This window comes from Protopterus annectens, chromosome 13.part0, assembly GCF_019279795.1.
Source record: "Protopterus annectens isolate FY-2018-M chromosome 13.part0, PAN1.0, whole genome shotgun sequence".
Taxonomy (NCBI): domain Eukaryota; kingdom Metazoa; phylum Chordata; order Ceratodontiformes; family Protopteridae; genus Protopterus; species Protopterus annectens.
The window spans coordinates 628,789,367-628,805,626 of record NC_056747.1 but is presented as its reverse complement, the minus strand read 5'-3'; positions in this window follow the sequence as shown (position 1 = coordinate 628,805,626).

The following is a 16,260-nucleotide window of genomic DNA, read 5'->3' as shown; positions in this document are numbered from 1 at the left end:
CTTTCTTGGGGCATTGTCATATGCTTTCTCCAAGTCTGGGAATGCCCAGTTGGACTCTTTCCTCATCTCTACCTTCTTCTCAACTATCTGTCTCACTGCAAACATTGGGTCAGTTGTGCTGCATCCTGATTTGGATATGAACTGCTCATTTCCCATCTTACTTTCTACTGCTCTGTATATCCATTTATCAATCACCTTCTGCAGAGATTTCATGTAATGTGACAGGAGTTGGATACCTCTGTACTGCCCACAGTTGTGGATGTCCCCTTTATTCTTGTACACTGGCATGAGTATGGTTATTCTCAAGTCATCTGGGATGTGCCTTTCTCTCCACACATTTCTGTGAGTACCCTCAGGAGCCATTTCTCCCCTATCTCACCCAGTATCTTTATCATATCTGCTGTGACCTCATCTGAGCCTGCTTCTTTCCCTGACTTCATTTTCCTTAGTGCTATTCTTACTTCTTCTAAAGTGAGCTCCTCTTCTTCTCTCATTGTAGGCTGTGTCTGGGGTGGTACAGCTTTTGTGGGGCTTTCTTCATTTAGAAGCTGCTGGAAGTACTCCTTCCATCTGCCTTTGATGTCCTGTGGACTGGTGAGCCGGTTGTTGCTGGCATCCCTTATGAAAGGTGTCTGACTATCTTCTTTATTTTTCTTTCTTTGCCTTGCAACCTGATATAGTTGCTTTGTGCTACCTGCTAAGTCACTTTCCAGAAGTTGGTAGAGTACCTCTGATGCCCTATTCTTTGCTATTGCAACTCCTTTCTTAGCTTATTTATTAGTCATCCAGTATTCATTCCTAGCCCAGTCAAACCTTTCTCTCATTTTTTCCTGCAGTCCATCTTTCTTTTAATGAGTTTCTGGATTTCTGCACTCCATCACCAGCTTTCTTTATGTACCTTATTTCCATACATGGCTCAGAGATATATCTGTTCTTTCATCCTCTTACATGCTGTTTTGAGGCACTGCCATTCTTCTTCCACTCCATCCATTTCCTTTTCTTCGTGGGGTGCTAGAACCCCAAGTAAATCTTTGAACTGTTGCAATTTCTCTCTAGTCAACTTCCAGGTCTTCAGCCTTAGTGTCTGTTGACCTTAGAGTCTTTTCTGACCACTGCTTGCATCTTATTTTGGCAACCAGTGGTTTAAACTATGGGCCAGCTGTTTCACTAGGAATGACTTTGCAATCACTGATTCTACCACAGTGCCCTTTCCTTTGTAGGAGGAAGTCTACCTGAGTTGCACATTGGGCACTCTTGTATGTGATCTTGTGGCTGACTCTCTTTCTGAGCTGTGTGTTGGCTACTATCAAGCCATCTGCCAGACAGAAGTCTAAAATGACCTCTCCTTCTTTATTCCTGTTGCCTCACCCATGTGGACCCAGGCAGTCCTCATTTCCTGTTCTGCCCATCCCAATATGTGCATTCAAGTCACCCATTATCAGCACCAGTTTATGTTGTCCTCCTTTATCTAGTAAGTTCTGCAACTGCTGTATGAACTAAATCTTTTCCTCACTGTCACAGATTATGAATACTACCCTATCATTACACTGGAATCTGATTCTGTCACTAATTCTGATGACATCCCTCACTGCCTTCTGAAGCCTCTCTCTCACCACAATTCCACCACCACCTCCTCCTGAGTAGTAGACTGGATCCAAAGTCATGTGACTTTGCTGCACTGTCCTCCCATTCTTGTCTCTTGGATACATAGGAAGTCCACCCTGCTCCGTACCATCATGTCATCCACTTCCAAGCTCCATCCTGTCAGTAAACCTACATTGAGTGTAGCAATTCTTAGTTCATATTTGGCAGGTTGATTGGTTTTATGTCCAGCTGTTGCCAGCCAGTAGCTTATTGACTCAGGGCTTCTGGGCTTTATGGCAAGCACATACAGGCCAGTAGAGGTATATGCACCTCTCCCACTGGTAGCATGGTTTCCTGGCATACGTTGGAGTAGGACAGGTCCTCGACCTACTAATTACCTGTAATTACCCATGTCCATTTGGTGACATTAGCCATCACCTAGACCATATTTTACACTGAGTGGCTAGCCCTGCCACGGCACGCAATCTGTGATCCACATTCTCGTATCTTGAAGATACTGCACACCATAATAGATACCCAAAGCAGGTGGTCTATACAACTCTTCCCCCTATAGAACACCATGTAAAATCTGTGCTGCTGCCCACAGCTCCATTTGTTGGTGAGTTTGAGTTGGAAACACTCAGCATGTTTTTTGGAGGTGGGAGGAACGCACAGAGACACAGGGAGAACATGGAAACTCGAAGCAGGCATCAGTATCGAACCTTGTACTTTGTGCATGGTAGACAAAGACCTTAACCATTATGCCAGCTAATTATGATGTTGATCATATATCCCTAAGAGAAGACCCAATGGTCAGGGATCTGGGTGTGCATGTAGGTAGTAGCCTTAACTTCAACCACCATGTGGCCACAGTGGTGAAGAAATCCTTTTATGTTGCACAACTTATATGTAAGGGCATGGCATCTAGGTCCAAAGAGGTAATTATCCCACTATACTTTGCCCTTATCAGATCAGTCATAGAGTATAATGGTCCCTTCAGTATGTACCTGACCAGGCATATGCATCAACTAGAATGACCTCAGAGATTCCTTACAAAAAGAATACAAGGCATAACAAATCTGCCTTACGCAGAGTGCCTTAAAGTCCTTTCCCTTTATTTAGTCTCCTATAAATTGCTGAGGGGTGATCTATGCCTGATTTACAAGGCATCCACAAACCCCAAACTTATGAATCTCCTGTATATTCGTAAGTTAAATAATGCAAGAAATACAAGGTCTAAGGACCTGAATTTTGTCTGTGACTTAAACAGAACATGCTGGAGAGACAAATATGCTTCCCAGAGACTGCCCCTTCTATGGAACAGGCTTCCCATCCATGTGAAATTGAGTTTGTCTATTACCCAGTTTAAGCACAACCTCGACCAGTGAATGGGGTATAAGAAATTTACTCCGGGCTTGGCACCCATGTCCCTTATGGACAGAAGTAGCTTATAAATGCCTGGCCCTCAATGTCCTATCTGGATACAGGATGTAATTATTTTTTCAGGAAAACTTGGCTAGGCTTAGAAAGGCCCCCGGGCATTAGCCTCCTAACAATTTATAAATATATGTACTGCTTGTATTCATGCTGCGACAACTTACCTGCCATTTATTCTGTAAGCCTAATTTTACTTATATGGGTTGCTAACAGAATTTTTATGTACTGCTTGTACATTTATGAGGTATGTCTGTTGAGTGTGCTGTTATTATTCCTGTCAGGCAAAAGTTTGCATCTAAAGAGTTTGACATGATTCAGTGTGTGGCTCATGCATTTACAGGGTATGTACTGCTTGTGTGCAATTGATCACAGCTTACCTACCATTTTTTTCCATCGGTCTAAATTTTCTTAAAAAGGGTTCTGACAGGATTTTATGCCCTGCTTGTGCATTTACTTGTCATGTGCTCTGAGTGTTCACTTAATAACATCTTACCTGCAGTTTAATGCGGGAAATCTAGTTTTTCATCTTAAAAGTGTTCTTGATGAGGTGTTAGTGTACTGTTTGTACATTACATTGTTTAGGGACTTCATTCATCTTAAAGGGTTCCTGATAGGCTTTTAGTATACTGCTTGTGTATTACAGTGTTTGGGGACTTTACCTCTAGGGGTAAGTGTGCTACGTATGTAAACTTTGGACAACTTACCTTCTGAGTGACACGTCCCAGTGATTCTAACTGCTTCTGTTGCAGCCTCCTCCTCAGTCACAGCAAGAATACTTACCCCGCTCCTGCTAGTCTGACTTCTGCAGTTCCTAGAAGGAAAACATTACTTACCTAAGAGCTCTTCCTGTCTACCCAGGCTTGCTTAATCTTTACCTCAGCCGATGGTTGGTGTATTTCCAATGGCCATTTGTTGTTCCTCAGGCTAATCTCTTACTTTTCTGGTTTCCTCTGGTGTAGTTCTTCGGGTGACTATGAACCAGGGGTCAGTCACATCCTTTTTGGCTGCATCCAATTTCTAAGTCTGAGCTTGGGAAAGCCATCTTTACTGGGACATAGATTTTCTAAAGGATGCTAATGGATGCTTCTTGGGGAACCATCGTATGTAGGATCGCAGATTCCTCTCCAGTTGGTCATAGATGATATCTATTCATTTTTTTTTCAGATCTGAATTAGAGACTGGAATTCGAACAGTACAGATTATTTTCTCCATTTCTCTGATATGGAGGAAATCTGATCCTCACCTCCATCTCGGAATGTGTTTCATTTCTCAAATTAATGCCATGATGAATGAGGTGTCTTTTGGGGAACATTTGGAGGTTCCCACTACATTCAGGATTTTTCTCCTAATATATTGTTAAGTAGATTTGCTTAATTCTACAACTTTTCCTTTTCCAGTACCAGCTTTGGAGGAGGTATAGTTGACATTGCCTGCTTCTACCTTGATTCACAATCTGCAGTCCCCATGAAAAAGATAGGAAACAGGCTTCTGCTACCTTCCAAGCCTTTCTCTTTGGATTTAGGTTTGGAGACAGATTTCTGACAAGTCTGTAGTAGCTAGAAGTTTTGCATAATTGTGCAGAGTCTGTGTTTAACACCTCTGCTTCTGTTCTAGTCTGTTCTGTTTGACTAGGCATTCCTGAGTATGATATCAATCCTCTCATATGGCTAAGAACCAACTACAGGTGTTAGGACTGAAGAGCAATCCAGAACCTTTCCTATAAAGGGACAGTTATAGCTTCAGGCTGGCTAGGCTTTCATGCCTTCCTTTTTCAGCCTTATCTGTGGCCTGTATTTAAACAGTCTCTGTTTATTTCCCTTTGGCAACTGATTGTCAGAGACTCACAGGGGGGTAAAAGTGATTCAAGTAGAAAACAGTTGGCATTGCTTGCAAAAAAACTCCCTTTAGGAGAGTGCCAACTCACTTTCCCTACCAGACATTTTTTCCTCTGGTTCTTTTGTTTTGCTTGTCCTAGTAGTCATTTAACCAGTGGCAATTTTTCACATGCTTGCATTCTAGAATGCCTCTGACAACAGAGAAGGCCCTTCTCAGAGTCCATTTTTAAAATCTTCCTCGCATTCCCTCTTTGGGGAAGTTCCAATATTCTAGAAATTGACCCTTTAAAACATGCTACTTTTTATTCCCCTAGAGAAGCGTTAAGCTGTTATGGGACCATAGCTCTCAGCTGTCCAAATTTTCAAACAATGCCCATATTTTTGCCTCAAATTTTTGGTTTGTTCCTCATAAAATTTGTGTTTTTCTGGCAAATCACTGGGATGATCTGTGAAGTGAAGCCACTAAATAATGACATACGCTTGAGTTTCAGACAATATCTTTCAGAAAAATGCATGTGAATACAAACCTGTCATTCCAACAACTTTCTAAGTTTATAAGAGCAATATTTAAAATTTGTCCATATTTTTGGGCCTTTGTCACTGGTTATGACAGGCGTTGTCCGATTTCTTGTGCTAAGAAGTTGAGATGTATGCATGGGATCTATAAGATCTCTAAACTTATGTGTCTAGGTCACAATATGTCTAGTTACAATGCATCTTGAGTTTGATACATAGAACTGCACAGGTGGGGACTTCTTATATAGGCTGTTGTTTTCCTGTACCTCAAAGTCAATTAGTGTCTATAGACATCTCAGAGTTTCTCTGGGGGGCAGTTTCCTGTGAGGGTAAAGGTGAAAGGCCTGTACATTTCTCAGACAGATCAGAGCACAAGTTTTAAACAGTTACACAACACCACAGTTATGTGGTACATCTGCAAGCTAGTGGGCAAAAGACCATACCCCTATTCAAGCTGGCTATAAACACTTGGAGATTAACTCTTCACTATTCCTTAACCACTCGAGCACCTTATTTTCCATCAGTGCAAAACATAGTGGCAGACAAACTGAGTGGAACCAGAACAGACCCTCATGAAGATAATGAATATGACAAGGTCTTGGACACCTCAAACTGATCTGTTATTCTCCTTTCAAAACTGATAATACATGCTTTTTTCTTTTTTTTTTTTATTCCCTTACAAGGGAATTTTATTTAAGCACTTCACCGTTTCCAATGGGATACAACATGTAGGAGCTGCCTCTGTCCATTAGTAGTACAGAGAGCAGTCCTAAGGTGAATTTTCTGTTTCCCATTGATAGATCTTAGTTGCATTTGAAAATGGACAGGGATGAACTTTGTTGTATGTGGATGGTAAGTCTGTTCCACAGCAGTGGTATCCTCTGCGAAATATACCCGTATCTCCAAATTGTTCTGTTGATGTTGCAGAAGAGGTTTTGATCCCTAGACCAAGTATTTCTGATGCTTTTTGACTTGCTGATATGCAGTAAATCCATCAGTAATGGGTTGGAGGGTGCCTTACATGCCAGATAGGTCACCTCTTAGTAGTCTGCAGGATACCAAGCATAGTGACTGGGCTTTTAGTCGGTCCATGTGGGACATGTGGTTTATGTTTTGCATCCTCTAATAGTAAGCTATCGCATGATCTGCGTCTGCTGAAACAAGACAGGGGAAGTTTGACTCCCGCCAATCTATTTCATCTTAAATTTTCTGCCTAGATTCTGACACCTTTTATACACCTTTTGTTTTTTGAGAAAATGCAGCAGGTACTAAAGGAGGAAATAAATCCTGCTACTAGAAAATATTATTTTGATAGTTGGAAGACTTTTCTACTTGCTACCTACCTACTAACCAGGGCCCTATCTGGGATTGTACCACTGGTGCACAAATGTTGTTGTGAGTTACTAGCCATAGGCATTAGCACTGCTTTGTTAAGGTACATATTACAGCCAATTCAGTATGCCTGTCCATACATCTATCTCTTTACAAGATGAGTATCTGAGTGGCAAGCTGTCTTGGTGAGAAACCCTTTCTGGTCTGCTTTAGGGGCAGGATATCATTAAGATCAAATCCCCTCATTCATGCCCAGGGTTGATTCAGTTTCTTTGAATCAGGCGATCAATCTCCCAGTGCTCTATTCAAACCCTCAGAACTGTGGAGAAAGGATTTCTTATACTATGGACATGCATTGGCAACTCGGGTACTATCCTGACAGAACCTAGTCCTCTAGAAAAGCCAATTGGCTATTTACTTCTTTTGTTGGGACTAAAAAAGGAACAATCCATGTCAAACAGCCATTTTCCAGTTGGCTGTCCCTGGCTTTTGCCTCTTGTTATACCCACCATGATGAACCACTTTCATGCAGTATTAGGCACACTGTTCTTTGGCCCCTTGCATTCTTTAATAGCGTATCAGAAAAGGATGGACTCTAGAAGCTTTCTAGAAACAGGTATGTGGTCCTCTGTATGTACATCTACAATGAATTACATACTGGATTTTTTGCATAGGTCCAAGACTGGCATTGCTAGGATCATTTTCCAAGAGTTCCTGGATTCATACTCTTCCTGCTCCCACATTGGATAAGCTTTGTTATTCTACCCATAAGCTACTGCAGCAGTGGGAATGCTGAACATCGCACAATTAAGTTATATTTGCCCATAACAATAGATGTTTGAATTTCTCACTGCAGCAGTAGCCAGTCCCTCCCACCATCCCCAAGTGATGTAATGAGATATTCTTTTTTTTGGTTACTTAAGGATGAATATGCTACTCCTTATCTTGTAGACAAGAAAGACCTGAAGATTTTCCACTTTGGCTGTTGATTTCCCCTCTTTAGGGCTGGCCAGTCAGCAGTTAGAGTGGATCTGAGGAAGGAATCCAAAGCTTTTGGAAGCTGGCCAGTTGCTATGTGTTGGGCAAGACAAGACCCATAGGTTACTGCAGCAGTAAGGAATTCAAATATCTACTGTTATGGGTAAGTGTAACTTATACAATTGTACTCTTTGTTGGCTTGCCCCCTCCAAGAGGGAGGAACAGAGGGACCTCTGTCTGTGATGAAGACAAATCCTCAGTGATTGGGATGTGCCATAATAATGAGGCAAACTGGCAGTAAAACTATGGTATGTGAGACTGATGGTACGTGCAGTGATTCATGTAATGTCACCGCTATAGTGCCTTTTTTAGGCTGTGTTCCAAAGACCAACTTACCACCATAGCAACTATAAGAAAACGCAATTTGAGGGTCATGCTGCTCAATGCTAGAAGTCTAAATCTCAAGATGCATTCACTCAAATCACTTCTCAAAATGGAGAACATTGATATTTGTGCTGTAACGGAGACCTGGTTTAAAGTGGCAGAAAGCACCCCTGCGCTACTAGGCTATAACTCATTCCATACTTTTCCACACTTTTCAGCCTCAAAACATGGAGCAAAGCTCCAAAGGTGCTGCTGTCTCCATATTTATAAAGGATATGCACACATCCAGACTAGTAGCCCAGCATAACGCATCTGAGATACTTTAGGTACAATTAAAATTGGGTAAGATGGCGATTCCGTTCATAGCCTGCTATAGTTCCCCAACCATGTCCCTAGACTCTCACTCCACATTCCAAAGCACCCTGGAATCTATCAAGGTACAACCCAACACTCTCTTACTAGGAGAGTTCAACTACCCCTCCATCAACTGGGAAAACTATTCAAGCACAAATACATTGGCCCAGCGCTTCCTGGAATTCATCAGTTCCAATGCCCTGGACCAGCTCATTCTGATGCCCACTAGAGGAAGCAACATCCTTGACCTGGTTATTACTAACATGGGCAACCGTTGCTCTACACCAATAGTCAATCCCTCCCTGATCAGATCCGACCATAAACTAATCACAATGAAAATCCTCATCTCACCCACACGCCCCGCAAAGGTAACCACCTTGAAAAACTTCTCCAAAGCTAACTTTGGACTCCTAAAAACAGAGGTGGCTAACTTCATGGCACCCATGCCAATGGAAAATAGCTGCATGACTGCTGAATCATACACCGATGCACCGTACGAACATGTAAATAAATGCATGGAACTAGCCATACCCAACAGAACCAAGACACTCTCCTCCAAAAACAGGAAGCCAATCTGGTGGTCCCCTGACATTAATAAACTCTACAACAGAAGGAAAAAACTGTTGCAGGAAAAAGGTGAAGTCCCAAGACTGGAAAAACTCCCTTATTAGCCTCAACAAAAAGTTGAGATCCCTCATCAAATCCTCTAAAGCCAGCTATGAAGGCAGAATTGCAGCAGACACTAAAAACAATCACAAAGCCTTCTATAGCTATATCAAGAACCTCCACAGCAATACCCAGATTTGCTCTGAGATCTTGCGCAATGGTACCTCCTATACTGAGCCAACAGATATTGCCAACATACTGGCCAACAGATTCATTGCCAACTTTACCCCCCCCCCCAAGGACCAGTCACAATGCCAGAAGAATGCCAGACACCCAGCATTACTGCAACACAAGTTAAAGCTGCATTGTCCAAGGCCAAGAATACAGCTTCCATGGGACCCGATAATATCCCTGGCTGTGTTCTACATGAACTACAAAGTGAACTGGCACCACCTCTGTGTGCCCTGTTCAGTCACAGCCTCACCTCAGTTTTTGTCCCTACCAAATGGTGCACTGTTACAGTCATCCACAAAATGAAGCAGCTTTTCAGGCAAAACAATAAAGCCCTGAGCAGGGCAAGCTTAGAAAATTGTGAAAAAACCCACAGACGGCTCAGCACACTTCAGTTCACCTTATTCCACAGAAACACAGCAAATTAACGCTCCACCATACGTTTTTGTTTTAAAAATCGCTTCCTCAGATGTGGGCTGTTCAAACTACTAGTGCTTTTATACCATTCACTTAATTACATTGATTAGGTTAATGAATTAATTGAAATGTTAATTTAGTTTTAAACCAAAGACTTTTCTTGTTGCATCTCTCTGTGTTGCCACAATTAAAACACATTTAATGTTACAATGTTTGATGAATAAATATGTAGAAATAAAAATATGTTTTAAATAAAAATCCTTAAAACACTTGACTACAAAGAATAAATTATAAAGCTAAAATACTATTAGAAACACATTTAGTAGGACTCAACTGCTACAGTCATCCCTCTCCATAAAGGGGGAGCGACTACAGACCCTGGGAATTATCACCCCATTAGCCTGACGAGTCTGATATGTAAAGCTATGGAGCACATTATCATGGACCTGATTAACAAAGATATAGGAAATCTCAAAACTCTAGACCCCACGCAATTTGGCTTTGTGAAAGGGAGATCATGCCTGCTCAACCTGGTTGACTTCTTTGAGTCACCAGGGCCGTGGATGAAGGTAAGGCAGTGCATACAGCCTAACTCGATCTGGCCAAGGCCTTTGATACCATTTCTTACTTGGGAATCATTAATAAATTCACCAAACTAGGCATCAATCCCAATATTACTAGGTGGATTGCAAATTGGCTCACAGATAGAACACACAGTGTCAAAGTAGCGGACTCCAAGTCAGACTGCTGATCAGTCAAGAGTGGAGTCCCACAGGGATTGGTCCTGGGTCCTCTCCTGTTCAGCATCTACTTCTCAGAAGTCCAAGCCAATGCAAAGGGACTCTGGCTGATCAAGTTCACAGATTACTGCAACCTGGGAGCCATTATTAACTCCCCAAGTGATGCAGACATCCTACAGAAAGGCCTCACTGAGACCAATGACTGGTGTCGAAACCATGGCCTTAAGCTTAATGCCAAAAAATGCGTCATCATCCCCATTGGCAAAAACTCAGTTCCCACTAATTAGCACATCGATGGGAGCCCACTGAACACTGAAGGCGTTATAAGAGATCTGGAGACACAGGTTGACAGCAACCTCTCCTTCAACCACCACATTGCCACTGTGGTCAGAAAGTCCTTCTCTGTGGCACATCTTATTACCAAGGGTTTTGCATCCAGGAAGAAAGAGGTCATCCCCTCTCTCTACTCTTCCCTCATTAGACCAGTCATCGAGTATAATGCCCCATTTGGCATGTTCCTCACAAGACACCTGCACAGCTGTAAAGGCCACAGAAGTACCTTACGAGAGGATCCCCAGCATTAAACACATGTTCTACATGGACAGACTCAAAAGAGTCCAACTATTTTGTCTTATATTGCCTACTTAGTGGCAATCTCTGCTTGACTTACAAAACCATGTCTGACCCAGCTCTATTAAAAATGCTACATCTAAAGAAATCCCAATCCCTCCACACCACATGCTTCAGAGACCTCAACCTCATTACCACAATCAACAGAACATGCTAGAGGGACAGATTCATAACCCAGAGACTGCCCATGCTATGGAATAGACTTCCCATGCATGTCTAGCAGAGCACCTCACTGACTCTCTTCAAGAAAAATCTTGATGAGTGGATGGGTAATAGAAAGTTCAACCCGGAAATCACTCCAGTGGCTCTACTTGACAGAGGCATTGGGAACTAATTTCGGCCGGCATGATGCCAGGGCACTTCTATGGGCTAGACTTGTAAAGGGTCCAGGGCCATTAGCCTAGTACACACCTATGAACCTATGAACTAGCTCCACCAATTTAGAGCATAGCAAAAAAAAAAAATAATAATATAGTCAGCTAATAAACTGCAGGCAGTCAATAACTAAACATCTATAACTAGTTGTATGCTAATTGACATATATTTTGTAGCTTTGTTTTGGCGTGTTTAGATTCCAACAATTCCAGACATTTGAACACTATATAGTAAGACACATACTGATATTTCTCTTATTTTCAATAAAAATAATATAATTTCTAACATTTTAGCATGACAGCCATTTTTTTACTGCATTGTTTGGGATAGAGAATCCCATCTTTTAGCACAGTGTATCACCTGAATGTATAACTACACTGCTGGATATCTCTTCATTAATACACCACTCTGTATATGATAACTACACTGCTGGATATCTCTTTATTAACACACCACTCTGTATATGATAACTACACTGCTGGATATCTCTTTATTAATACACCACTCTGTATATGATAACTACACTGCTGGATATCGCTTTATTAATACACCTCTCTGTATATGATAAGTACACTGCTGGATATCTCTTTATTAATACACCACTCTGTATATGATAACTACACTTCTGGATATCTCTTTATTAATAAACCACTTTGTATATGATAATTACACCGCTGGATATCTCTTTATTAATACACCACTCTGTATATGATAACTACACTGCTGGATACCTCTTTATTAATACACCACTCTGTATATAACTACACTGCTGGATAGCTCTTTATTAATACACCACTCTGTATATGATAACTACACTGCTGGATATCTCTTTATTAATACACCACTCTTTATATGATAACTACACTGCTGGATATCTCTTTATTAATACACCACTCTGTATATGATAACTACACTGCTGGATATCTCTTTATTAATACACCACTCTGTATATGATAACTACACTGCTGGATATCTCTTTATTAATACACCACTCTGTATATGATAACTACACTGCTGGATATCTCTTTATTAATACACCACTCTGTATATGTATAACTACACTGCTGGATATCTCTTTATTAATATACCACTCTGTATATGATAACTACACTGCTGGATATCTCATTATAAATACACCACTCTGTATATGTATATTAACATACACTTTCTCTACTGAAGCAAAGTAACACAAAGTGGAAATTTGTAACTTTGTAACTGTTCCTTCTTTCTTTCAGCCACAGCACAGAAGAAATGGTGAAGTGTCAAGCTCAGTACTTAACCTGCCTGGTAATATTAACAGGTGCTGTCTTTTCCCTAAAATCTAATCTTATGTTTGTATTTCTAGATCGCATTGCATTTTTTTTTGGATTGGACTGATGATGGATAATGCTGAATTAGGTGTGTTGTTTATTGAAAAGATAACATCAATATACATACACCCACAGATATACACTGGCATGCACTCCACATGCACGCACACACACGTGTGCGCACACATGCATGCACACAGTCACATGTGTGTGTTTGTGTGTGTGTGTGTGTGTGTGTGTGTGTGTTCATCATGTATAAAATGTGTTCTGTTGATTAGCAGGTCAGCCTGTGTTCTTGATTACATAAATTTAAATTTAGAAAATAGCTCTTAAAAATCCTAAAATACAGTTGGGTAAATGAGTTGATTACAACATTTGGATAATAATACTGAATAAAGGCTGATGGAAAACCAAGATGACAACATGGACAAACAAATTAAATTATTTTGCTATGCAGCTCTAGAACAACATAACACCCATCTTAAAAAAAACATAACGCCCCATTTTAAAATCTGTCCCAAAACTATACAGACTGCTCTCAAATTGTTACCAAAATTATTTGGTTATTTTCTCATTGTTGTATGTTCTTTTTATAACGCTTATTGGTTTATGTCATACCAAATCATTTTTAACTTTCAGTTAGCTGTAATGTGTATATACATACAAGACGATGACTGCCAGTCATAACTGGTCACAATGTCAGCCACTGTGAAGACAGCAGAAGATCAGCAGACTTTACATTGATATACAGATGAATAGTATAATTCAGTAAATAACTGGCAGAATTATAAACTTGGTACAGTAGTATATTTTCACAAATGTGTATAATTAGTTTTTCATATGTTCCACTGACTAATCCAGTGTGTGTTACAAATGTCAGACCACACCACAAATTACAATTTAATTATTTTATTTTTATTTATTGACATTTGTTAACTGGGTTGGTCCAACTGGGCCAGGAGCCCATTTTCAGTGGAGACCCGAGGAGAAAAGCTCCAATTGCATACAGATTAAGTATACATAACAATTTAGTGTACAATTAAAAACATACATAATAGTATAGTGTACGATTTAAAAACAATCAATTAAATTGGCTAAACACTATAAGTTCACTTAAATTCAGAATTTCAAAGAAAAATATATATATATTATAATGAAGTGTGTACTACAGAGTGGAATTGGGGCTAGGTAGGGTCATGACAGGTACAACTTTTCGTCCTCATAAAGTAAAGTTTGAGTTCTTTCTTAAATTGTAAAGGGTGTGTAATGGAGCGTAATTAGGATGGGAAGTTATTCCATGCGTGGGATAGGATGGATTTATAAAGTAATCTACCAATAGATTTTTTTTGGTTGGTAGATGTCAAGGAGTTGCTGGTTAGAGGTACAAAGTGTGCGAGTTGGTGTGTTGGTGGAAACCAAGGAGGACAGGAAAGGGCAGGTTGATGGTTTATACAGTATGGAGTGGATAATTTGTAACTGAGATAGAAGAAGTTGTTGTTGGAGTTCTAGCCATTGTAGTGAGTTGAGTGAGAGGCAGTGGTGTGAGTTGTGTGGGGAGTTTGTGATGAACCTTGCTATTTTGTGGTAAGTTTGTTGCAGTTTGGCCAGGGTAGTTGTTTGTACATTAGTTAGTATTGGGGTGGCATAGAGAAGGGAGGGGAGAAGAAGAACCTGTGATAGGGACAGTCTGGCACCATAGGTTAGGAATCTACGGTGTCGGTAGAGCATACATAGCTTTTGGTGAGTTTTCTTTATACTTTGAAGGATGTGTAGGTTAAATTTAAGTTCGTCATCAATGATGGCGTCTAGAAGTTTTGTGTTTGAATCAGGTTGTATTTTGGTGTTATTGGAGGATGAGATAAGAAAGTTAGACTTTAGTTGAGAGAGAGTCCGGGGGAAGAATAAAATAAGTTTGGGTTTCTTAGGGTTTAGGATAAGTAGATTTTCAGCTAGCCATTTTTCCACAGATAGAAAGGTGTCCTGGGTGAGTGTGTGAAGGTCAGAGATGTTGTTGGAAGAGCAGATGAACATTGAATCGTCAGCATATTGGACTAGTACAGATTGTTTGCAGGAGGTATATAGTTCATTTGTAAAGATGTTGAAAAGGAGGGGTCCCAAGATGGAGCCCTGAGGCACCCCAGTAGTTATTGGGCGGTAGGGTGAGCAAAAGGAGAGCCAACGAACAGATTGCTCTGTCAGACAGATAACTAGAGAAGAAGGCTAGGGTGGAGGGAGCTAGACTGAGGTTAGAAAGTTTAGTCAGAAGTAAAGGGTGAGAGAAAGTGTCAAAGGCTTTTGAGAGGTCAAGAAAGAGGCTGGATACTAGGAGGTTTTTGTCTCCAGCTTTGGCTATTGTGTGTGTAAATGACAGGGGGGCTGTAGAGGTGCTGTGGTTAGGGCGGAAGCCATGTTGGGAGGGTGTGAGGAGGTTATGTTGGAGGAGATAGTTTAGCAGTTGTGAGTGTACACATTTTTCCATGAGTTTGGAGAGAGGATGGCAATTGGACGAAAGTTTGATGGGCCTGTTGAGTTTCTCCCTTTATGCAAGGGGGTAGTGAAGAAGGATTTCCAAATATCTGTTACTGTAGCTTCCTGGATAGTTCTGATACTGTTGCTTCCTGGATAGTTCTATTAATTAAGATAAGCTATGAATTCAGCAGCTAATTTGAGGAAAGGGGGTGGTAGGTTGTCAGAGGAGGGAGTTACAAACATTGTAACTTACATGAGAGGTTGCACTCTAATGAAAATTGTCACTGATTTTCTTTTAATTTGACTAATTTGATTATGGTATCTGCCTTTTTTGTTTTATATTTTGTTTTCCATGAAGATTTGGTCAACAAAATAATGTATTTTCTACATGGGCCTTTTTTTTTCTTTTTGTTACAATTGTGCTGACTGCATTGCAGATTTGCTAGTTTTTGGAGATATTTGTCAGCTGATAGAAGCATGACCATTAGTTAACTGTGGAGTTTAAAATAAAAAGCATTTCTCTGGCACTGTTTTATTGGAGGACTGGCTGCACAGTGTTGTTGCTTTTTGTGAGGTGGCATTGCATTTGTTACAATTGTGCTGACTGCAATGCAGATTTGCTAGTTTTGGAGATATTTGTCAGCTGATAGAAGCATGACCATTAGCTAGCTGTGGAGTTTAAAATAAAAAGCATTTCTCTGGCACTGTTCTATTGGAGGACTGGCTGCACAGTGTTGTTGCTTTTTGTGAGATGGCATTGCATGTGAAATATAACCGTGAGGAAATTTTTTTCTAGATAAAAACATCAAACTGGAAAGCAAGGAAAGAGAAATAAAAAAGCCATAATAGATATATAGCACAAAGATAAACAAGAATGGATAAAGGTATAAGCCGAATCTTGACTGTGAAATACAATAAAGCAAATTATGAAAGAACAAAGGAATAGGCACATCAAAGGAAAAATGTCAGTGAGTGAGTGTGAGTGTGTGTGTGTGTGTGTGTGTGTGTGTGTGTGTGTGTGTGTGTGTGTGTGTGTGTGTGTGTGTGTGTGTGTGTGTGAGT